General features: G+C 43.8%; 1 protein-coding gene across 12 annotated transcripts in view; it reads right to left on the reverse strand.

Moving 5' to 3' along the window:
• The window catches only part of LHFPL2 (LHFPL tetraspan subfamily member 2), a 169,829-nt gene that overhangs the window by 71,852 nt on the left and 72,732 nt on the right, over positions 1 to 25,245 (reverse strand). For 8 of the 12 annotated variants that reach the window (XM_042252012.1, XM_042252014.1, XM_027971485.2 and 5 more), the window contains one exon: positions 15,865 to 15,922. The gene's annotated coding sequence lies outside the window, so the exon portion shown is untranslated. Of the gene's footprint in view, positions 1 to 304; positions 408 to 15,864; positions 15,923 to 25,245 lie in introns of all 12 variants that reach the window. The other 4 variants (XM_042252013.1, XM_027971487.2, XM_042252008.1 and 1 more) reach the window with 1 other exon arrangement.

The following is a 25,245-nucleotide window of genomic DNA, read 5'->3' on the forward strand; positions in this document are numbered from 1 at the left end:
GAGCCTTTTTGAGAGTGGCTGAACTGTATGTAATTTTTAACTTGAGCAGCCAGAGGTCAGTCAGTCTAGAATCGGTGGGATGGTCTTCAATAGACTTTCCCTGGGGCTCCTAGTGAAGTGTTTGGGAATCATTTTCAGCTCTTGCTCCTAATTCACCCTGAGAAATGTCCCCAGAGCCTGGACACCACATTGAGTTCTTTTCCCCTCAACCAGGTAGCTACTCCATTGGAAATGAGACAAAAATGACAACTAATTGGATTAAACTGTTAAATGTAATAAGAGGGACAACCTGAGGCCAACTTACTGTTTTGTTCCTTTCCTCAATCCACATACTAAAGGATTCTAAGAGCAAGTGTGCCCCTGGAGCATACCCCAAAGCACCGACATGCTAATGCCCGTGAGACAACCTGTAGAGAAAAGGGAAGAAATCAGGGAAAAAATAAGCACCACTAATTCCATATACTGGTAAATATAGCTAGATGTTTAGAACTCGGAAATGTGGCACACTTGGGGCTGGATGGGCTGACAGAGAAGACGTGGCAAAGAAAGGATAAACAGCATATTTTATGGATAATATTGACCACCTGCATGAAGCATGTCAATTTCCCCTTCAACAAGGCATTCACAGGCCTTACAAGGATCACTAACCAGCCGCTTAGCACAAGATGTAGGTTTCACTGCCAGGAGGCTGCACTGATGGCATTTTGGACCTCGCACAGGTTCTATAAGCTCCATCCATCATCCTGCACCTAAGCTGCTTCCACAAGAGCAGGATGTTTGACGGGGACATGCACATGGGCCGACAGAAATGGTGTGACTGCGTGGGGGACACCTGTTGACACTGGTGAGGGGAGATGGCACTGGCAGGGGGGACGGATGCTCACAGGCTGACTTCTGCCTGCCTGCAGAACGGATGCTCACAGGCTGACTTCTGCCTGCCTACAGAACGGCACTCAGCAACCAGTCCTGGCTGCCTGACCACGTTCTGCACCTTCAGGCTCCGTGCCTTCGCCCTCATGGTCTCCACCTGGGCTGTCCTTCTCCTCCTACATCCCTGGGTGAAACCGAGTCATCTCTAAGGCCAAGTCCAAAGCCACGGCTCTGGGAGGCCTCCCTAAGCAGCAGGATTAAGTGCTCCTTCCTTTGTCAGCTACTTCTCTGCTGGTTGCACGGCTACACTGGTGGGGGTGGGGGGTGGGGTCTTTCAGGGCAGGAATACGCTGCTACTCCACCATCACCAAACAGGTCTAAGTAATCAGATACCTCGTGGTATCAAGACCTTGTGCCTGCATCCCCTGGATGACACCAACGGAACAGCCAGGAAGCTGCTAGGACCTACTTTCCATGTTAGGATGTGCCACCAATACTGCTGTGTAACAGAACAGGACAGACGGACACGAAGCAGAGGATTCTTTTTAAGGTCCACTAAGCGCTGGATTCCACCTTTTTTTTTCCCCAGGAATTTCCCCAAGTAATGAAGGTGGCCTCGTTCACGCTTGGCTGGCCACAGATTTCCGTCAGAGTTTTGTTTTCTTCCAGATCTGAGTGCATGGAAAAAATACTGTAATTTCCTATGGGCCTAACTATAATTCTGTAGGCTGATTAGCACTGAGGAAACCACGACCCTCTGAGGAGCCTGGACAATCCATCTGTTCCATTTGTTCCCGTTAACGGCTTATCACAACCTTTGTGACTAAGGCATGATATGTTATTTTAGGAACAACATCTAGATACCTTGCAGAGATTCCCTCTACATCTTCCCTTCCCCATTTCAAAAACAGTAGCTAATTTCCGGTATTTTTCAAATCCACCCTGACATCGATCAGGCACTGACATGACTTAAGTGCTTTCTGCTGACAGTCTCCGCCTGTGCTTTGTCTATGACCGTCTCAAGCAACCTCGTCCATCCATGAAACAACGTTGCCCACTAAGAACCTGGAATTTTATTTCAACAACAACAACAAAAAGGAGGTTAAATCAGCACACACTGTTGGTGCCCTAGTCGTACCCGCCTCAGCACCCTCTCCCACACGTGCAAACAGCAAGGACTCGGGACCTTCCCCCGATGGTTTTCCTCTGACCCCTGCAAGAAGCGGACCTTAAGCTCTGGCCTTGGGAGCAGCTCGCAAGGACGCCTGTGGGCTGGAGGAGACATATGCCAGTGTTCCGGCCCCGCAGATGGGAGTTTCTGAAGACTGTTTCTTAGAATTCACCAGGGATTGAGCAACGTGCTCAAGAGCACCCTCTTCTTGGCTTTCTTCTCCCCGCCTCATGTGCCTAGTCCACTAAAAATGCTTTTCAGGATAAGCTCCAAGGTAGCCTACTTGTGTTTAAATCTTTGTCTCAGGATCTGTACTGGGGGAACCAGACCTAAGGAAAAGTACCAACAAGGAGGCAACCTGATATTGACAAGGGAAGGCAGAACCCCAGGACATCCCATATTCATGTATGGTCAATATTCACAGTAAATAAAATATCATCATGGCATATTCGTGCTGAAGAACATTTCCGTGTCTTGGTCATAAGGAGCCTGACAGCCTCGGGAAGCAAATGGAGCTGTCTTAAATCTCTGGGAATTAGTGTATCATATGTGTTCAAAAGATTGGATTTCAGTGGTTGTTTCCAGATTCCATGGTATTAAATTTCCTTTTATTCTTCCCAGCACCATATTTTCAATAAACCCTGAAAAAAAAAACTACCCCTGGGTAAGGATATTTTGCTATTGTAACAGTCTTTCAATCTTTGGGAGATAACTCACCATTATTTTCATTCTCCAAAATATTAATTTTACTCCCTCAAAGAATCTTATTAAAATAACTGTATTTCTTGCCTGGGAGGTGAAGTCGAAAAGCTAGCTAAAAAGGATAATTCCAATATTACAGGAAAATAATACACATGGAATATGGAAATAATTAAGACCCAAAGAAAAAATGTCAAACCCTCAAGTCAAAAACACTTTATTTAGAGAATAATGCCCAGGGCCTCTCACTTGACTAATATGTGTTAGACATTATTCAAAGTGTAGTTTGCTTTAAGCCAAGCAGGTAGGTGAAGAATTCACATTTCTATAAAAGATAAATTAATGGAGGATGATTTACTTCATACAAAGAGTAAATATTCTGTTACAATGCTATGCCCTGAAAAACATCAATCTTATTTTTTTAAAAACCTGACTTATTTATTTTTAAAGACTGTCTCTAACTGAGAAAGCATATATCATTCATTCACAGCATGAAATCTCAGCTAGGGCAGGGTAAGAGGGGTCCAGAAGAAGGATAGGGAGGAGGCAGCAGGAATTGGAATCTCATGTAACCCATGGAGTGTTGTCAGTGAGGGAAAAGCAGGGTCTCAAGATGCTCCCAGGTGTCTGGCATGGGGGATGAAGTGGAGGTCTTTGTACCCAAAGAGAGAATCCAGGGATAGGGCCAGTCAGGGAAAGGGAACAGGTCCACTTGGGGGCACACTGCATTAGAAGTGCCAGTGAAGCAGCAGGGTTCCTAACATGGTCCTGATGCAGGAAAGGGATACAGATACAGGTGCAGAGAGTGAGCTTGTGGATGCAGTGGGGGAAGGAGAGGGCAGGATGAATTGACAGTAGCGTGGACAAATACAGGAGCTTCTTCCCTGGTAGCTCAGTGGGTAAAGAATCCCCCTGCAATGCAGGAGACCCCGGTTCGATTCCTGAGTTGGGAAGATCCGCTGGAGAAGGGATAGGCTACCCACTCCAGTATTGTAGAGCTTCCCTTGTGGCTCAGCTGGTAAAGAATCTGCCTGCAATGTGGGAGACCTAGATTCGATCCCTGGGTTGGGAAGATCCCCTGGAGAAGAGAAAGGCCACCCACTCCAGCATTCTGGCCTGGAGAATTCCAGGAACTATACAGTCCATGGGGGTGCAAAGAGTCAGACACGACTGAGTGACTTTGAATGGACATATACAGACTATCATTTATAAAATAGATAGCTAATGGGAACCTGCTGTCTTAACACAGGGAGCTCAGCCTGGTGCTCTGCGACAACCGAGAGGGGAGGATAGGAGAGGGTGGGAAGGAGGCTCAAAGGAGTGGGGAGGGGGGGGGATATATGCATACTTAAAGCTGATTCATACTGTTGAACAACAGAAACTAACACAAAACTGTAAAGCAATTATCCCTCAATTTACAGAGGAAACTCACACCAGGGGGAGACCCCCCACAGGCAGGAGGCTACATGGGTCTGCAGCCTGGAAGAGGGGTTTGGACTGGGGAGGTTTGGCCTGTGGACTGTGGCTAAAGGCATGGAGCAGGCTAGAGAATTTGGAGACTGCAGGAAGATGCAGGAGAGAAAGGGGTCAAAGACTGCCTGCAAACAGACCTAAGGAGCAAGCAGGAAAAGTCAGTCAAAGAGCCTGAGAAGCAGCATGAGCAGACACAGAGCAGGTAAGCCTCATGGGCCAACATACTGTGTGTTCATTATTGCTCTGTCAACAGGCATTATTCCAGGGCTGCCTGGACTGGGCGCAGTGTGGTGGCCACAGGCCTGGGGGCTGGGGGAGACACGTGCTCACTACGTAGAGCTGCTTCCGGATGCTGACTGTCACAACTGACAAGCCACATCACTACCCCGGAGTGTACTCTCTTTGACACTTCCACACTTGATTTCCCCTCAAATATGGCCAATTTTGTGTGCAGTTAACAGGCTTCCCTGGTGTCTCAGAGGGTAAAGAGTCTGCCTGCAGAGTCTGCCTGCAATGTAAGAGATTTGGGTTTGATCGCTGGGTTGGGAAGATCTTCTGGAGAAGGGAATGGCTACTCATTCCAGTATTCTTGTCTGGGAAATCCCATGGGCAGAAGAACCTGGCAGGCTATAGTCCACAGGATCTCAAAGAGTTGGACACGACTTAAGCAGCTAACACTATTAGTGAGAAGACACTAGACTCAAAGTTACGCATTCCAATATATCCTTCTAGGAAAATGGAAAAAAATTACAGATGTCCCAACTGTCATAAATGACAATTTGACCTGAAAAGAACCATAAGTGAACAATCACAAAAGGCAGAGAGAGAGAAAAAAAACTCTTCTACTTACGAAAAACAATCAATTTTATTGGTAGTAAAAACAGTAAAATTTGAAATGACATACCATTCTCAATTCCCAAAGCGGCAAGATTTAAAGATCTGATCACCTCTAGGGTGTGCCAAGGTAATTACTCTCTTATAATGCCAATGAGAGCCCAACTTTCCTGGATAGATTTTACAAACTGAACTTATGTCTCTAAAAGGATAATCAACACCTTCAAAAAACAGAAAATGCCTTGATTGTCAAAAACAAAAGATTAAAATGATTTAAATATATACCCTAAGACAGAATATTCAACCATTGAAATTGTAGACAAACTTTTTATGATATGGGGAAATGCTCATAATATTAAACAAAAAAGTAACTGAATATAAAGTTGTATGCAGAGTAAGTGTTCAGTTATGTGAAGAAAAGAATGCACAAAAAGAAAACTTGGCCTTTACACTGGCAGTGGAGACACCCAGGGGAACTGGGGTTTTTTCCCTTCTTGCTTATACTTTGCTGTATGAATGTGGATTATTCTGATAATCAGGAGAAAAACACATATAAACATTCTCTGGCAATTCTAGTCCAACCACAAGGGCATAAGATGGCTGAGTCCCTTGGCTGTCCACCTGAAACTATTAATATCACAATACTGTTAACTGGCTATACTCCAATATAAAATACAAAGTTTCCCTTTAAAAAAAAAAAAGAGTTATGTATATTAAGGCTATTGCTTGGCTTCAAGAGTACACCAGTGTTCAAAAGCACAAGAAAGACTGGGATGTGACCTTCAAGCAGATAAAACCCATCTTTGCTTTGAGTTGTGCATATGATATAAACATATTAATACAAGCATAAAACAGACTATCAGAGCAGCTAGGTAAAAATGTAACTCATTTTGCCCAAGTGACTTTCTCTGTACCAAGTATTAGTCGCTCATGTCCGACTCTGTGTGAACCCATGGACTATACAGTCCATGGAATTCTCCAGGCCACAATACTGGAGTGGGTAGCCGTTCCCTTCACCAGGGGACCTTCCCACCCCAGGGATCAAACCCAGGTCTCCCGCATTGCAGGCGGATTCTTTGCCAGCTGAGCCACCAGGGAAGGCGTGTTATTTGCTCAGTTGTGTGCAACTCTTTGCAACCCCATGGACTATAGCCTGCCAGGCTCCTCTGTCCAAGAGATTTCCCAGGCAAGAATACTGGAGCGGGTTTCCTTCTCCAGAGGATCAAACCTGAATCTCTCATATCTCCTGCACTGGCAGACAGATTCTTTACCACTGAGCCACCGGGGAAGCCCGATGTGGGGTATAAGCGGCCACTAAATGGGCTACGCTGACCTTGAACAGTGACGAGGAGTCCGTGACCGCAGTTGGTCATCACACCAGTGGTCTGTGTCTTTCCAACCCACAGTCACTCCATGAATAGTAGAAGAAAAATGGACTGAATGGACTGTCAACTGAATAGGAAATGTAGCTTGAGAAAGAAGCAAGGAGAGAGAAACGAGGCACTGCACCAACAAGAGAGAAGTCGGCTCTTTCAGATTAGCCACACTAGATTTCCAAAGTGGATTTGCAGTCATATTTGCCTTCATGACCTGTGAGTTAATGACAGGAAGTGTCCATTTCCTAACACAACTTGGCTGTGCAAATAGTATAATTTGGACCCAAATCAGGTACATTTCCAAGTCCACCTGAGGTTGCCAATGAAGACTTTTTCACAGGCTGCCCTGGGCTGGTAACACGAGATACAGAGATCGGGGCCAGTCCCACCTTTCCAGGTTGCCTGGCCCCCCGGCCCTATGCCATCTGGTGACATGCTGCCCGTGGCTCAGGAGATGCTGGTGTCTCTAAGGACAGGTCCACTGGATGACTAGCAGTCCCCAATAGCATGCGAGCCCAAGAGAGAAAAAAGAGCACAAACACTTGGCTTTGGTTACTGAATCAACCCAAAATGAACTGTAGATTAAATCAATATTTAATTCAGAAGAAGTCAGCTTTTGTGAGAAAATCATGACAAAATTTCAGAGAGTGGAGAGGGTGCTTATGGGAGCAGCATCTTGGAACTTCAGAGCTGTGTTACTGCATTCTTCAGTGGGAAGAATGGACTGCTGTGGCTTAACATGGGAAATGATAAAAATAAATACATAAAATGCGTGTGGCTACTATTTACCTGTATTAACAAGCTGCATAATATTTTACAGTGACAATGAGGAAGACGCGTCTGCACTATCCCAGAGTATGTTCATTCACCTGAGGCCAGTTCATCTCCTTCCTTTCAAGGAACAATTTAAAGAGTGGATCATTAAAGTAGAAAAGCTTTCTGCATAAGGATGGGATATTTCTTCTTGGATACAGAACAGACAAGAGAGGTACTGTTGGAACTAAAACAACTTACTAGAGGATTTGCAAATAGCCTTTTTCATAGACTTAGACACTTGATCAACAAAACTCTATGTTTATATTGTATGGCTGAGTCCCTCTGCTGTCTGCCTGAAAATATCACATTATTTACCAACTATACTCCAATATAAAATAAAAAGTTTTAAAAAAACTGTATGTCTACTAACGTGAGACCTTTATTGTCCTTGTGGACCAGTTCCATCAGGTGGAGAACCAGAATTCCCTGTAGAATAATCCATCAGACAAAGAACCAGAATTCACAGGAAGACGGCCACATCAGCACAGAGAAGAGTTCCTTTCCACTTCCTTTTAACCCCTGGCTTCACCTCCTCTCCTCAGGGCAGATGAACTTCCTACTTCTCAAAAGAACTGAAGCCACCCTGTGAGAATTCTCTTAACATCTATTCCATGTAAATACTTCATTCTTAGCCATGGCAGCCCCACCCTCTCTGTGCCACAGAGTTGCCTAGTCTCTGCCCAGAGCTAATCTCATTCCCCTTCCCTCCACCCCCGCAACCCTCCAGACTGTGCTTCATCACTTAGCTACAGCTGGCTTAGTTGCTCCTCAGCATGTGAGATCTTAGTTCCCCCATCAGGGATCCCCTGCATTGCAAAGGGGATTCTTAACCAGTGGACCAGCAAGGAAGTCCCTCATGGTGCCTTCTCAATGTTCAACCTCACCTCTCTGCTTAAAAGAACTTTCCTGGCTCCCCAAATCATAAATGGGTTATATTCAGATGGTTACTGAACTTGCCATGGTGATCATCTCATAATGTATTTAAAATGCGGTCCACCATGATGTTTACATGAAACTAACAAGATACTGCACGCCAACTTTTTTTCAGTTAAAAAAAAAAAAGAACAGTAAAAGTCAAACAACAAAGTGGGTGAATATAATTTGATTCTCACCACTGGTATCTGAGAGTTCATGGTGTTCCACACGCTCATCAGGACTTGCCATTATCAGACTTAAAATTTTTTGCTTATCAGGTAGTGAGTTTGTGTCTCATGGAGGGGTTTGTATTCGCACTCCTCACGAGGTTGAGCAAATTTTCATTTTACTGGTTTCTTGTGGTTCCTCTTCATGAAGTGTCTGTTGAAGTATTTCACCATCCTTCTCTACTCCTGGATTTTTGTTTCATTTGTCAGCCTATCCTCCTTATTAATTCACAGGCTTTCCTTACATAGTCTCCTTTGTAAATTTATGAGTGGGTTAGATATTTTATCTTTTCACTCTCTGTATAGCCTTTTGATAAAGTTCATCATTTTTAATGTAGTCAAAGTTATTGTTTCCTATGTGATTTATACTCTTTGTTTCTAGAGTAAGGATTATTCCCTACTTTGTGTAATGAGCATATTATTAAACAAACATATTTAAAAACACAGGTCATATTCCAAAAGTCCTTTATAAACTAGAAGCTATACTTAGGCCCACAATTATACCTCCATTTCACCAACATTTACTGTGTACATAACATGTGTCAGGCACTGTGCTGGGCCATCTCTAATGTACTGAAGTAGAGTTCCCTTCAGAGAATGTCACAGAATCAGCGCTACAGTCTAACCATCATTTATCCTCCACCCATCCAACAAACACTCACTTGGCACCTAGCATGCATCAGACATTGTACTGGGCACAGAGAGAGCAATGAAAGACTCAGACTAGCCCTCAGGAGGTTCATAGTCTACCCAGCGAAGCCGCTTTTCATAGAAAGGGAAGAATTCTTTCCTGCTGGGAAGAATGCTTAGGACTCTTCTTCAGACACACATGCTGTCTACAGCCAGACTTCTTACCGGAAAAAAAAAGACAATTTGTCAACATGCGAGTAACAGAAATAGAGAAAGAACTTCACTCAGTTTAAGTCTTCAGTGCATTTAATTACTTTGATTTACTTTTGTTAAATCTTGCAAACCAGTGTCTATTTATACTTTATCACTTTCTATTCAGAAAGCATACATTATGTCCAATCTACCCTCAGTAAGAAGAGAAGGCTTATTATAGCCTCTCTCACTAAGTCTTTTCCTTGTCTATTAACTGTTTGTGAGCTGCTGGCAGAAATGCATTCTCTTAATATATTCTAATATTGGAATTTAAAAACCTCAATGTCATAACAGTTAACCTCTGCAAGGAAAAGCTACCTTTCTTTAGCTGACAATTCTTCACAAAATTTGATAATGGTTTCTATCTAATATATAAATATCAATCCTGCTTAATTCTTGGAGAGAGTTTACAGTACTGGACAGTAAACTCTCCTTCACTTCTTTAGTCTGGCAAAGTATGAAGACAGCAAGGTACTCGCTGTGTGTATTAACCAGACGGGTGCTGGCGTCACAGATCAAGTAAATACAATGGAAAGACTTTAACAAGCAAAGTGGCTGGTGTCGTCGGCACTGACTACACAGGGACATGATCAGGGAAGTTTGGAAACCCCAGTCCTGTCCCACTGTGACACAGCCGGGGCTCAAACCCGGACCAGTACGACTCTGAATCTAACACCCTCCTCCCCCGCCTCTTAGAATACACTTCAGTGTCACCAAGAGCATAAACGTGAGACAGAGTATTGATCACTTTAATGGCACTATCTTCTCATGTTTCATGCAAAACTAGTACAACTAAACTTCAAGCCAGCACTCACTCCCTTTCTATTTCTGGTGCTACAGGACCAGGACAGTTAAGCTTCTGACATAGTTCCTGGCTAAATGTTTGTTGAAACTATCTAACGTTTGTGTTGGAATGCTTTCATTCATTTCTTTCAAATTCCTATTTATGTCTATTACTTTATTGAATAAGCGAGAAAAATGCCTTTTAGAAACCTCTTAAACTGGTACAGAAACAGAATTAAACATTCAGGTTTAGAGATGTCCAGTAAGTGAGGCAATCACTTTATCTGCTTATTTAGAATGTTTCAGGGCTTCCCAGGGGGCTCAGTGGTAAAGAATCTGCCTGCCAAGCAGGAGACTCAGGTTCGATCCATGGATTGGGAAGACCCCCTGGAAAAGGAAATGGCTACCCACTCCACTTGCACTCATCTCACACGCTAGTAAAGTAATGCTCAAAATTCTCCAAGCCAGGCTTCAGCAATACGTAAACCAGGAAATTCCAGATGTTCAAGCTGGTTTTAGAAAAGGCAGAGGAACCAGAGATCAAATTGCCAACATCCGCTGGATCATCGAAAAAGCAAGAGAGTTCCAGAAAAACATCTATTTCTGCTCTATTGACTATGCCAAAGCCTTTGACTGTGTGGATCACAATAAAATGTGGAAAATTCTGAAAAAGTTGGGAATTCCAGACCACCTGACCTGCCTCTTGAGAAACCTGTATACAGGTCAGGAAGCAACAGTTAGATCTGGTCATGGAACAACAGACTGGTTCCAAATAGGAAAAGGAGTATGTCAAAGCTATATATTTTCACCCTGCTTATTTAACTTATATGCAAAGTACATCATGAGAAACGCTGGGCTGGATGAAGCACAAGCTGGAATCAAGATTGCCAGGAGAAATGTCAATAACCTCAGATAGGCAGATGACATCACCCTTATGGCAGAAAGTGAAGAATAACTAAAGAGCCTCTTGATGAAAGTGAAAGAGGAGAGTGAAAAAGTTGGCTTAAAGCTCAACATTCAGGAAACTAAGATCATGGCATCTGGTCCCATCACTTCATGGCAAATAGACAGGGAAACAGTGGAAACAGTGAGAGACTATTTTTGGGGGCTCCAAAATCACTGCAGATGATGACTGCAGCCATGAAATTGAAAGATGCTTACTCTTTGGAAGGAAAATTATGACCAATCTAGATAGCATATAAAAAGCAGAGACATTACTTTGTCAACAAAGGCCCATCTAGTCAAGGCTATGGTTTTTCCAGTAGTCATGTATGGATGTGAGAGCTGGACTATAAAGAAATCTAAGCGCCGAAGAATTGATACTTTTGAACTGTGGTGTTGGAGAAGAGTCTTGAGAGTCCCTTGGACTGCAAGGAAATGCAACCAGTCCATCCTAAAGGAGATCAATCCTGGGTGTTCATTGGAAGGACTGATGCTGAAGCTGAAACTCCAATACTCTGGCCACCTGATGTGAAGAGCTGGCTCATTTGAAAAGACCCTGATGCTGGGAAAGATTGAGGGCAGGAGGAGAAGGGGACAACGGAGGATGAGATGGTTGGATGGCATCACCAACTCAATGGACATGAGTTTGGGTGGACTCCAGGAGTTGGTGATGGACAGGGAGGCCTGGCATGCTGCAGTCCACTGTCCATGGGGTTGCAAAGAGTCGGACACGACTGAGTGACTGAACTGAATTGAACCCACTCCAGTATTCTTGCCTAGAGAATCCCACAGACAGAGAAGCCTGGTGGTCTATGGTCCATGGGGCCGCAAAGAGCTGGACACGACCAAGCAACTCAATGACAGCAGTGAGGAGAGAGTGCTGTTCGCTACAGGTAACTGAAAGCCACAGACTCCTCCCGGACGACAGTTCCTAAACTGACCTGGGGCACGACCAAATGTGACCCAGGGAACAAGGTATCAGCATCATGCGTAGAGCCAACAATCATCCACGAAGGAGAATATTTAGCTGAAAAACAGCGTTTGGGTTCATATTCTGGCAGGTGGCTGTGTCTCCCTACCTCATTTCTTAAGAAGGCGGAGGGGAAAGACTACAGCCAAGACGTCTACACAGAGCCTCAGCCTGTATCACATAAGGTACAGATAACACATCTGCTAGGCGCCTTGTTTTTTCTTTCCAATTTTAAGTATTTAAAAAAATTCCTCTAAGCTTGTTACTTGGTAGACTATAAACAATATCTTAGAATAAGAAGAAGAAGAAAAAAAAGCCACTTTCATAATCTGCAGTCTATTGGAAAACCCTGTACTTCACTTAATAAATGAGAAATTATCCAGTTCTTTCAAGGATCATCTGGAGCAGCGTTGTCCGATGGAATTATGTGAGCACGCCGTACATTATTTTGAAATTTTAGGTGCAATGTTAAAAAAAAAGGAATTAACTGCAATAATATTAACTCAAGATAAACAAAATATTATCATTTTCATATCTAATCGATATAAAAGTATTAAAATGCTGACATATTTTTTTCTAATACTTCAAAATATATATTTTGCACTTACAGCACATCTCAGCTCAGGCACTAAATTTTCCTCAGAAGCACTTAATCTAGATTTGTAAAATTCACAGTTGAAAAGCAGACACCCAAGTTGTTCCCACAAATACATAAAAGCTTACCAATAACTGAATATCAGTTCTAAATAGTAAAAGAACGGAAATGAAATAAAATGAAAAATTCAGTGCCTCAGTCAACAGTAGCCATATTTCAAATGGCTCAACAGCCAGATGCGGCCACCACACTGGCCAATACAGGTCTAGAACTTTCTCTTTGCTTATCTGGTCAGTTCTAGTAAGAATTCCCCTGGACGAGGAAAGACCTGTTTACTTGTGAAGAAAATCCAGGAAGAACAAATCCCAACGCTCCCTGCTTCTGAGCGAGTGAGTATCACATGGCAGGATGCAGTCACTCTCAGTCTATTCATGACAAAGATGATCCTCCCTGGTCTAGACTAGCCTTGCATGATGGAAAAGGCAGTCCAAGAAGCTGAGGTTCAAACTGGAGACATTTTAAAACCATGGGTAGTCTTCTGAGTCGGCCTTGCTGCCTCCCTTCTAAAAGGATCCCGGCAAAGTTATTGGCACATTTCTTGAGATTCACTAGGTACTCGTTCCGTACATCCTGCTCTACACACAATCATTTAATCTCACAGCAGTCCTATGAGAGCCAGAGAGGGTGTTAATAATTTATTCAAGGTCATATACCTAATGATAAAGTGCAGATCTAGGATTCAAGCTCAGAAATTCTGACTAGATTGAAAAAAAAAAAAAAAAAAGCCTGCCATTAGAAACCCCCTCATTCCAACCATATACCCTGAGTTCCTACTTTACAAAGGCTCTGCATAATTGTCCTGGAGTAGGCAGGGCAGAAGAGAGTGGGGATCAGCTTTCACTCTACCAGTGAGGCACGGGAGCTCTCTGGCAGAGCTGACCTCCCCACCCTCCATCCAAGACATCTGGTATTAGGAGCCAGGCACAGGGTACTTGCCATCTACTGTGTACCCACACACACTGCCATCTTTGCTGCGCTCAATCTTCCACACATGAAGAGATGAGAGTTCCATCAGGTAAAGAAGCCTGTCTTCGGTCACATGGCCAGCTTGCACCACAGTTGGAATTTTAAGCCAGATCTATGTCCAGCCAAGGTAGAGTCTCAGCCTAGGGCCTCCTGATGTCAAGGCTCTCCCCAAACCACAAAGACTCTCTCTGCTTCAGAGGAACCTTCCACCAAGCTGATGTAACATGAGTCATTATAGGTAACAGAAGGCAGGATCAGATTTCTTTGTAATTCAGATGCTGTTAATCAGAGTGGTTGTTCTTATGTCCCCGATTTGGTAATATTTTATATATTTATACAGGATGAATCCATAATTCAAAAAACAAAAAGAGAGGTACACAGCAGGTTGGTTTTATCTGGTTAAATCTTCAGAGATGGGGAATTCAAGGGCATACATAACTTAGCTGTTGAAGGCACTGGCAGAATGGAATTGGCTTTTCCCCAGAGCTGGACTGAACAGGCCAGCCTGGCACTGATCCAGAGTGACAACTCACAGAGGGGTCTTAAATCATCATTGGAATACCTCGGAAACACGGAGCCACTTAAGTTGGGGGTACACTCGACTCCTTACATAATGGGCAAAATGGCAACCAGACCTGTTTTCACTCAAGGAGACAGTGCCTCTGAGTGGAAATAAACACTCCTCAGCGGCACAGGCCTGTCTCTGCTGAGAATATTCCCCTCGCAGAGCCACATGAGGAAAAGCAGGCCCCACACCAACTCCATGTCACCTGGCTGGCAGGCCTCTGCAAACCTGGACCTGAGCGGTGCATGGCACACAGTTACTATCACCCAACTTTTAAACAGGTTTCAGAACACCTGGTTCAGAACAGCACAGGTAATAAATCCCTTATTTTCAACATTCAGGGAGAAGTATGTATTTTTCATTAGTAGTCTTTGTTAATAGACAGTTTCTCCCACCCCCACCAAATAAACACAGAGCAGGTATTTAAAGATTATCAGCTTGATAAAATGCCAACAGGACACCCACCTGTCTTGGGTCAGCCCTGGCTTTCCCATGAGCAGGAACTTTTCTCAAATAATTCTGTAACTCATCAGAGCTTACAGTTTCCATTAAAGAAACAAAGAACCAGAAAAACAAGCCAAGCTCCCCCAGCTAACCCAACCAGCAGTCCTTAGGGCAGTTTTAAGAACATTTGAGAAATCAGTACTTCAATTCATGATATTAACAGCAATTTTTCCTTCTCCAGAATCAAGAAAACTAAAAAGATAACCTTTCCACAAATGAGATGATATCTGTGAAAATACTCCGCAAATCCCCTGCACACAGTGGACCCTCCTGGGCAGGGTGTCAGTCAGTCCCATATACATACCAAGCACTGGCTCCTCGGCCTGAGTCCCACCCGGAAGTTCATAACAAGAGCAAGGACCCTTGAGCAGCAGTCTCCAACCTTTCTGGCACCAGGGACCAGTTTCATGGAAGACAATTTTTCCATGCACCAAGGTAGGTATGGGGGTGGGAATAGTTTCAGGATGATTCAAATGCATTACATTTACTGTGCATTTTCTTCTATTATTATGGCATCAGCTCCACCTCAGATCATCAGGCATTAGATCCCAGAGGTCGGGGACCTGCCCTGTAGACCAGGTTGAACAGGCATCTGCCCTCTGAGAACCAGACTACAGCAAAGTCTTTGAGGATGATTATTATTCCACTGTCTTGATTTCATTGAATGCATCTTGTGGGAGGTTACTCAGCCTCAGTATTGTTACTAATATTCTCTCAAAGTGATGTTTATAAGTTAAAATCTATAGAGTTAATAATAAATCACTTATTGTTAGTCAACTGTTTTCAACTTCTATTTAAGCAAATCCTCTACCCAAGCTGTCTTCAAGTGATACAATTGGGTAATTTGAATTAGCCATCTCTTCTTCCCCTTTCAGAGAGAAATGATAACAAAGGGTGAATGGTCCACAGAGAAGCTCAAAAAGAAAGACAACCTAAAGCCAGCTTTTCCCATTATAAAGAGCCCTGAAACTTGTTTATAAATGGTGACAGAACGAACCATGTCAGACTGAAGTAAGGAATTTACAACATTAAACTTAATAGCATTTATGAAACTTTACAGAGTCCTTTACAACATTCGTGTGTGTCCATCAAAGTGGTGTATCTAGCAAAAAACAAAAATAAAAAAAACTAGGGCCCAAAAGTTTGAAACACTGTACCTCTTTCAAGAAGTAAGTTGCTACCCACCTGGAAAGGGCATCTGATTTCATTGACTCACCTATTATATCTGTAGAAATGCTGAGAAGTCTCAATGAGCAACTTCAGAAAAATGCCACCTGGAGAAACAAATCGAACACAGAATTACTTTTTATTTTAAACACACAAGGAAGACTTACCATGCAATTTTATATCTCATTAAAATATGTGATGTTTCAAATATAGGTCCCCAGGATGCATATAAAGTTTTGCTTGTTATTACAAAGAAGCCACCCCTTCCTAAGAACACTGATGCGCTAACACAAGATCCAAACCACTGGAGAACTAGAAAAGCTAAGAGGACGGTGAGGAAGGTCCATGAACACACGCTTTATGACATCCTTCACAACCTGCTGAAGGTATTTTATAAACAAGCACAAGAGGCCCAGACAATCCAGAAATGAATTATAGGATGACACAGAAAATTATAACTGAGGACTCTATCCTGGCAGCACTTTGTATCCTTTTCGCTTACTCTGCTAACTTCTTTTAAAGCTAAATTCACTAGGATGTCAATGACTGGAGAAATGGAAAAAGGGTCATTAAAACTCTAACACAGAAAATAGAAGAAGAATTTTTAATGATTAGTTTATCTCAGAATCAAGTATTCCTTTCGGTGTTCTCAAAGTCTTTAGGTAATCTTAGAAAATTATAAGCCCATTAGAACGATCATAAAATAGACCAAAATGTCGTTCAGCATTGCTTTGAAATATTAAACATAAATGGAACAAATTTCTAACATAAAATGTCACAGTTGCCACTTGTTGGGAATTTATTGTACACCCAGGACTGTGTGGCACCAGATTCTAACCTTTCCAGACAGAGAGCAGGTCCATTAACACATGATGAAAGCAGCAGAGAAGTCTCCCTAGTATCATAGAGAAGCAGGGCTTCCAAATCACGCTCTTTTCCCTCTGCCACGTGGTCCCTTGAAAGCACCCCTTCTCTCTATGTAGTCTATTCATCACCTCCCCAAATAGAAATCTGGCATACCTTAATGTAAAAGCCTGGAAAAGAAACTGACTAGCAGATAAAACCAACCTGTGCTTTATGTATGTTTAAAAATGTTTACCCTAATCATGCCATGTAGGACTATAACATAATACAGCATCTGAGTAAAAGCTCACGTCCAGATAACAGGTTAACAGATGCAGCATCAACACTAACCCAGACTGGATCTGAGGTTGGAGAGCCAGCACGGGACTCAAAGGCTCCTCAGTCTAAAGAAACCATTTTAGCTCAGTTATAAACTTGAAGATACTTAATAATACTCCTTGGGTTTCAGTTAAGAAAAATACACACATAAAAGAATTCTGAACTCATAAGGTCTTTTGTTATATAATAGCTTAGGGGAGTTATGATTTCTTTAAAAGGTTCTTTATAAGTTAGTTACTAGTTAAATTCCAAGCATTTCCCACAGTTTAATTTTACCCCTTCAGGGAACATCATGGGAAGTCATGATCAGTGTTTTCACCTGGAAATAGCTTCTGTGAAATAAGCCACTAGGATTATTATGAATGGGTCTGTTAGAAATGAAGTTCTTGATCAATGTTTCATTATCTCTAAAAGCGAAATGGGTTACAAAAATACCTGAATTAGGACACTTTCCCATCAAAGATAACATTTAAAAGTCTCTTTTGTAGAGATTTTTACACAAGCAAAGCTCTGGGCAGTTAAGACAGAACTCTGGAGGCCCTAACAGCCACAGAGAAAGCAGAGTTGAGCCTGCGTGCTCAGTCGCATCGGACGCTTTATGACACCCTGGAAGGTAGCCCACCAGGCTCCTCTGTCCAAGGGGATTCTCTGGGCAGGAACTCTAGACTGGGTTGCCAGGCCCTCCTCGAGGCAATCTTCCCCACCCAGAGGTCGAACCCGAGACTCTTACGTCTCCTGCATTGGTAGGAAGGTTTTTACTACTAGCGCCCCTAAAACCATCCCAATCCCCACTTAAAGTTTTCCAAACTTACACCGCAAAGAAAAAAACACCTCCAGTAATGTATCAGTTCAGTTCAGTCACTCAGTCGCGTCCGACTCTTTGCAAACCCAGGGACTGCAGCCCGCCAGGCCTCCCTGTCCATCACCAACTCCCAGAGCTTACTCAGACTCATGCTCATCGAGTTAGTGATGCCATCCCACCATCTCATCCTCTGTTGCCCCCTTCTCCTCCCGCCTTCAATCATTCCCAGCATCAGGGCTTTTTCGGTAATACATAAATCTGGCCTGAGGTCCAGAGAAGTAAGGTATTTGGGAGTAAGCTTTCAATATCATGATAAGGCTTTTCTGACAACCAAGTCACATTTTGTGAAATTACCAAAGTGATAAGAAAGATAAACAATGCCAATTCTGTTACTAGATTTGCTTGGTAAACAAGATGTTACAGTTTATTTTTATTTTTTGATGCTATAAAAAAAACACAGTAGACTAAAAAATGTTATATCACAGAGCCCTCAAAAGTTCATAAAATATTTAATGTGTTAGACATTAGCTGTCAGGCACTGCTCTATTGTACTTCATGGAAATTAACTCATTTATTTCTCACAAAAACTCTAAAGTAGATACTAACCAATGCTCTTTTAAAAGATGAAGCAGACAAAGAGAAGTTTAAAGAATTTTCCAAGAGTTACATGGCGTATAGAAGTGAATATTTGAATCCACATACATTATTATATCTAACAGCAATATAATATAGGCAGTGCAGAAAATTTTAGTCCCACTTTAAACCTGAGGGAAACTAATTCTGCAGAGTAATGACTGACTTCCTCAAAGTCACACTGCTCATCAGTAAGTCCACTTGCAGATTAATAGTCCACTGAGCTATTTCAATTATTCCTAGCCCAAAAAATGCAGGTATTATTCTTCTAGCAATAATTCCAAAGAAAGAAAAAATTAAACCACTATATTTTTGCACATGAAGGAGTTAAAAGCTCTTGTTTCCCATTCATCCCCATTTGGTCCCCTGCCCTTTGGTTCCACTTCCGGAGATCAGGAGGAGAAACAATAGCTGCCTTCAGAGCTGGAGCCAGCACCCACGTGACAGGCCCCAGCTCTTATTTATTGAATTGAATTGCCAAAAACAGGAAGCTGAGTTTAAGACCCCTTCTCAGTTATACATTTCTACAACTGGACATGTGCACTGATTTGAACTGTTTCGTGTTACTCTGTAAAACTAGAATCAAGAAGTGTAAATTATCTTGGAAGTTAGGAGGCTGGGTTTCAGCTTAACTGAAGAAACAATGTCATCAGAAACAGCTGTCCCAGAGAGGTCCAGGCTGTCCCTGGGTGGGTGAAGAGGCAGCTGCTTGTGAGCACAGATACCCATAGAAGGGAAAGCCTCAGTAACTGTCCTTGGCAGAAAGAGGCATTTTAGGGACCCTGCGGGAGTTCACAAAACCCATCCTTGGCGAGAACGGGGCTCCCACAGCAGAGCACTGCGTAAGTTACAGGACACTTTGCAATTCATTTGCTCACTTGATCCACAGTAGGAGTAGAGGTCGCTGGAGTTGGGGTGGGAGCAGACCTTATTTATCATCCCCACTTTACAGAGTAGGAATCTGAACAACTTAAGTTGAACCACACAGTAAACGCTAGAATCTGGGCTCCAACCTAGGACCTGTGACTGCCAAGTCCAGTGTCTTTCCAACCAAGAAGCATTGCAACAACCGAGACACGATGCTTTTCAACCCTCATACTTAATTTATCAAGGACAGGGGCGATGATGGCCCCAAAGATGTGAAGCCTGGAGGGGAATCCTAAAGCAGATTAACTGACAGCAAAATATGCTAAAGCGAAGCCGCTCAGTCGTGTCCGACTCTTTGCGACCCCATGGACCGTAGCCTATCAGGCTCCTCCGTCCATGGGATTTTCCAGGCAAGAGTGCTGGAGTGGATTGCCATTTCCTTCTCCAGGGGATCTTCCCGACCCAGGAATCGAACCCAGTCTCCCGCATTGCAGGCAGACACTTTACCGTCTAAACAACCGATTTCACAAAGCACCCCTCCTAGCTCACTAAAGAAGTTCTCTGTATTTTTGGTAGACACACTTCTCTGAGGCTCTGCTTCCATGTGTCAGCTAAAGGAATTGTCTAAATCCTACTTTACTGTGCTATGATGATATAATACATGCTTGGGGAATTCGGTTCACATTTTAGGGAAAGTTGCTGGCAGCATAGTAAACACAAAGAGCAGTGTCCAGTTTCTGTGTTCAAAGTATAAACTGTCACTCAAAGACTAGGCTGATAGTTTTTTTTTAAAAAAAGTCAATGAAATGCACTGACTATTCTGACAACAGGTCTGAGATAACCTCACACTTGGGTCTGACAACAGGAATTTAACAGAAATGGGTCAGCCGTTGAAGGACTGCTGAACTTACAAGGTTTTCCAAGAAAGATGTAAGAGTGTCAAATTTCATAACCTGTCTACCAAGTAGAGAGGGTGGCAGATTGCCAAAGGCTGGACTGTGTTAAATCATGTGAAATGCTGGGAACCTGAACCTCTACAATGCCTGCCCCATCACTCAGCCACACAGGGAATGACTGAAGTTCAAGTTTTCAAAGACCTCACAGACTGTAAGCCAAATGTTCATCACAGAAGCTTCCTTTTACTCTTAAGGAAGGAGAAATGACTCAATTCAAATGTCCTGACATCAACATGAAGCTCTTAAAGGGTAAGGTTTAAAATATCTGGGTAGCACAAAATAGCCTACCAAGGAGCCGGCAACCAGTGAGACTCAATTAGACTGCCTCTGAACACGACAGGTTTGCGCACCAAGCCTGCTATTACTACGCACGCAGAGCCAGGCTATGCCCATTCACGTGACTGTCGGTCATTCCCCAACATTCAGTTATAAATCTACCATACCTTGTGAATAAAATTAACTCTAGCTTATTGGGATTTTATCTCCTACACTGAGCATAGCACAAGGCAGGGGGCACATTTCAGGAATGTTTACTGTGTAAACCAATGGATGATTGCATTAGGAAAATGTCCCAAAGATCATCAGAAAAAGGATACGGGGAAGACAGAACACTGGGTTTATAGGATGGAGAAGGTGATCAGGCAGAGGGGACAGCAGGATTCCAGAAGGTGGAGAAAGCCCCAGAGGCACCAGAGGACACAGAGGGCATGGAAGAACAGGGGGTGATGGTCACACTGGCCTCGCAGGGCGGTCCTCGGTGGGCACATTCTCAACACACCAGCTGTCTGCATCGCAGCACTGTTTACAACAGCTAGGACACAGAAGCAACCTAGAGGGCCATCGACAGATGAATGGATAAAGAAGTTGCGGTACCTGTACACAATGGAGTATTACTCAGCCATTAAAAGGAATTCATTCGACTCAGTTCTAATGAGGTGGATGAACCTAGAGTCTATTATACACAGTGAAGTAAGAAAGAGAAAGACAAATATCATATATTAATGCATATATGTGGAGATATATATATATATATACATATATATATATATATACATACATATATATCTTTGCAGGGCAGCAATGGAGACTCAGATATAGAATACAGACTTGTGGACACAGGAAGGGAAGGAGAGGGTGGGATGAACTGAGAGGGTGGCACGGAAACATATACATTACCATACGTAAAATTAGACAGCCAGTGGAAATTTGCTGTGTGACGCAGGGAGCTCAATCAGGTGCTCTGTGAAAACCCAGAGGGGTGGGATGGGGTGGGAGATGGGAGGGAGTTTCAAGAGGGAGGGGTCAGACAAACGCCTACGGCCGATCTGTGTTAATGTATGGTAGAAACCAACACAGATATTCTAAAGCAATTATCCTCCAATTAAAAGCAGAAAAAAAAAAATCAGTGTCTGGACCAACCTCCATGAATGTCTTCTGTCCTGGAATATCCTTAGAATACAGGTGGTGGAGGAGGGTGTGCATAATTAAAGAGCCCCTTAATTCTGAAAAACTCTCCTCTGAGTGACAACTACTCTTAATATTCTTGTTTAATTTTTAAACTTGCATATAGGCATATGATCATTTTGCAAGAGAAAAGCAGCTGTGAATATAGTCAGGCATTGGCAATGAGCAAACCTCATCAAATACCCCCAACAACCACTTGCTCAAGAACAGATCATTTCAGACTGACAGATCCAGGTCATCACAGGTGGGCAGGTGAGCACAGCACGCCCAGGGCACATGCCAGGCCAAAAGGCAGCCCATGACGAACTTGGACTATCAGTGCTGACAAGCCCTTTCTGTTTGACATTTCTTAGCAGCCTGCGTTCCAAATCTGGGCATAAGCCTTAAGTAATAACAGACTAGTGTTCTGAAAAACAGACGCCAAGATTTAAACTCAAAATAAAGAAAGTCTACTCATTCAAAAGCTTTCCAAAGAGGGTAATATGGACTCACACAGGCCAAGGCATGTGTACAGCAAGTAAAGACACTGCTCCAAGGCTGGCCTTCAATGATAAACCCTGTGAAGTCCAGGAATGAGCCTGTTTGACCCGAGGAATGCTTCTCGAAAATCCTCACGTGGCATCGCCATCACAGAAGTGAAGGTCATTGAGGGGTAGGGCTGATACACCATCAGAACAGGCCAGCTCACCATTCTGGAAATGCCTTTCCTTTAAAGGATTTGTGATTACCCAAAAACACAGGAAAGAAATCAGAGAAAAGGAGACTGTCTCTAAGCAAAACAGCTCTACTGATAGGATAGTTTGCTTTTGAAAACCCAGCTTAAATACTTACCCTTTTCATTATCTTACACGTGCACGGAAGCATTTACCTGTCCATTATTTTATCCACTCTCCACCCAGAAATTACTGGGCACCTGGGGAGGCATCTGCCAGGCACTGAAGGGACCAAAACGAGGCTGTATTTGCTACTTTCCAGGAAAGGACTTCCTCTCATGTGCTGCTAGTAACCGTCTGCCTAGATGCCCTGGCACTGTGCCCCCAAGACCCTGCAGGAAGGGCTGGTGCGCCCCCAAGACCCTGAATGCAGGAAGGGCTGGGAACTGTGGCTTACACCACAATGTACGTGGGTCACTGCTGGCATTAGTACCTGAAGCTTCCGCCTTCAGAATCAAAGGCTTTGAGCTTTGCTAAACCTTGGACCTTAGTGAGCAGGTAACGGGATTTTGGTGGTGCAGAGACAATGAAAAGGATCTTCATTTACCCCACAGACAGGGACACCAGGGCAGGAGTGAGGACCCCCTCTGAATGAAGGCTGGAGGACAAAGTCACTTCAAACATTAACTGAATGAAAACTGTACAACACAGCTTTCATCAGTTTCAGGGACAAACATTTCGAGAAATCTGTAAAAATCCATATCACAACAAAGCAAAGGGGACATGAACCTTTGATAAAATATTCTTTAGGAAGCTTATGATGGCACTAAATCTCACACAGCAACATACAGTATAACATCAATAAAAGTCAATCCTAACACTGATCAGCCCTGGGTATTCTTTGGAAGGAATGATGCTAAAGCTGAAACTCCAGTACTTTGGCCACCTCATGCGAAGAGTTGACTCATTGGAAAAGACTCTGATGCTGGGAGGGATTGGGGGCAGGAGGAGAAGGGGACGACAGAGGATGAGATGGCTGGATGGCATCACTGACTCGATGGACGTGAGTCTGAGTGAACTCCGGGAGTTGGTGATGGACAGGGAGGCCTGGCGTGCTGCAATTCATGGGGTCGCAAAGAGTCGGACACGACTGAGCGACTGAACTGAACACTCCTCGGCAGAGGAGCCATGTAACGAGGCCTGCTTATGACAACCACCAGCCCCCAAGGAAGAAGGAAGCCCAGCAGCTGCACTCCAGGGAGGGATGGAAGGAAGCATGCTGACGATCTGAGCTCGTCAACCAGCTCTGCTTACCTGAGCAGGCGAACCTGCGTGCCACAGAGAAATGCAAAGATTTGGTAATAAAGAATAAAAACGATTACATACACCAGAATTCTTGTCATGGAATCACTGTATAAAGTCTTCCAAACAAAACTTAAAGTGGGAGGTGGCGGAAACCTGCCCTGACAAATTAGAGCAAAGCAAGGCAAACACAGTAAAACCAAAATAATGCCAAAGCTGCATATGGAGACACCAGATCGTTCCAGCAGGGTCCCCCTGCACATTCATCCCGTTCCCAGTGAGTGTCCAGGACCAGGGTGACCCCAGAGCCCATGTCCCTTCACTTAAGAGAGACAACCTGTCCTTCCTCCCAGACAGCTTCACCCTGGGTCAGAAGCAAAGGTCAGCCCCGCCTCCCTTCCCTCGAGCTTCCAGGCGTCACCAGGTCCCTTCCTGGGGGCACGACACAGCAGAGTTTATTCCCAAAACACATAATGACTGATCTTCCAGTGAAGCTGTCAGAGGCTTCTGCAATAGCCTCAGATAGCGAATGCTTGCTGAAGCTGTCTTTAAAAATCAGAAAAGGACACCGGATAAGGGGGATATAGGGAAGGAACATTCTTGGTGCGGGGTTACCTGGGAAAGGGGGAAAGGGGAAAACCCAAGATTCTTTCTCCCTTTTATTCTTTCCCAAGGACAGCATTCAAGGTCAGATTAACGAATTTATCCTCTTAGAACACACACCTATTTCCAGGTCACCTGTCCTAAGTTTGCTGACCACTCCCCATCACAAGTCACAGTGCTGTGCTCCCCTTCTTGGTGGGCTGGTTTGACCCCAAATCTGATGCTATGTCTTCCAAATCAGTCCCTGTTTACCCCTATATGCCCCCATCCCCCAACTCCACACGTGGAACTCCGCTCAAGACCGACCTCAAGTGTAAATCTTTTGCGAGACCAACTCTAAACGTACTCTTGCCTTTGCCTTCTTCCCATCTGCTTCTTCTCAGAGTCCATGCAGACTTCTAGGCATGACTGTGCCACACCCAGCACACTGGGTAATAATCATTTCCTTATCTGTTCCCAGGTCCACGTACATCTATCTGCTGGCTAACAGTTACAAGCTACGGCTCGGGCAACATTAAAAAAAACGGTTATGACTCAGTCCTTGAGTAGCCAGGATTAACAGAGGGTGAGTCAGGCCTGCCTCCGGATCACAGATACGCATATGGCTTATCCCCTCACTTCAGTCAAGTCTCTGTGTAAATACCACCTCCTTCCCTGACCAGGCTTGCTGAAGAGTACAACACACATCCCGTGGTCTCCAAAACCCTCACCCTGCTGTATTTCTCTCCAGGTGTCTCACCACTGCCTGACAGCCATCCATACAAAAGGATGAATGGGTAGATACAGACACGTCTAGATAAATAGGTATTGCTGCTGTTCAGTTGACTGGTCGTGTCCGACCCCTTATGACCCCATGGACTGCAGCATGCCACGCCTCTCTGTCCCTCATGATCTTCTGAAGTTTGACCAAGTTCATGCCAATTATTGGTGATGCCATCCAGCCATCTCATCCTTTGATTGCCCTCTTC

Source organism: Ovis aries, chromosome 7 (genome assembly GCF_016772045.2).
Source record: "Ovis aries strain OAR_USU_Benz2616 breed Rambouillet chromosome 7, ARS-UI_Ramb_v3.0, whole genome shotgun sequence".
Taxonomy (NCBI): domain Eukaryota; kingdom Metazoa; phylum Chordata; class Mammalia; order Artiodactyla; family Bovidae; genus Ovis; species Ovis aries.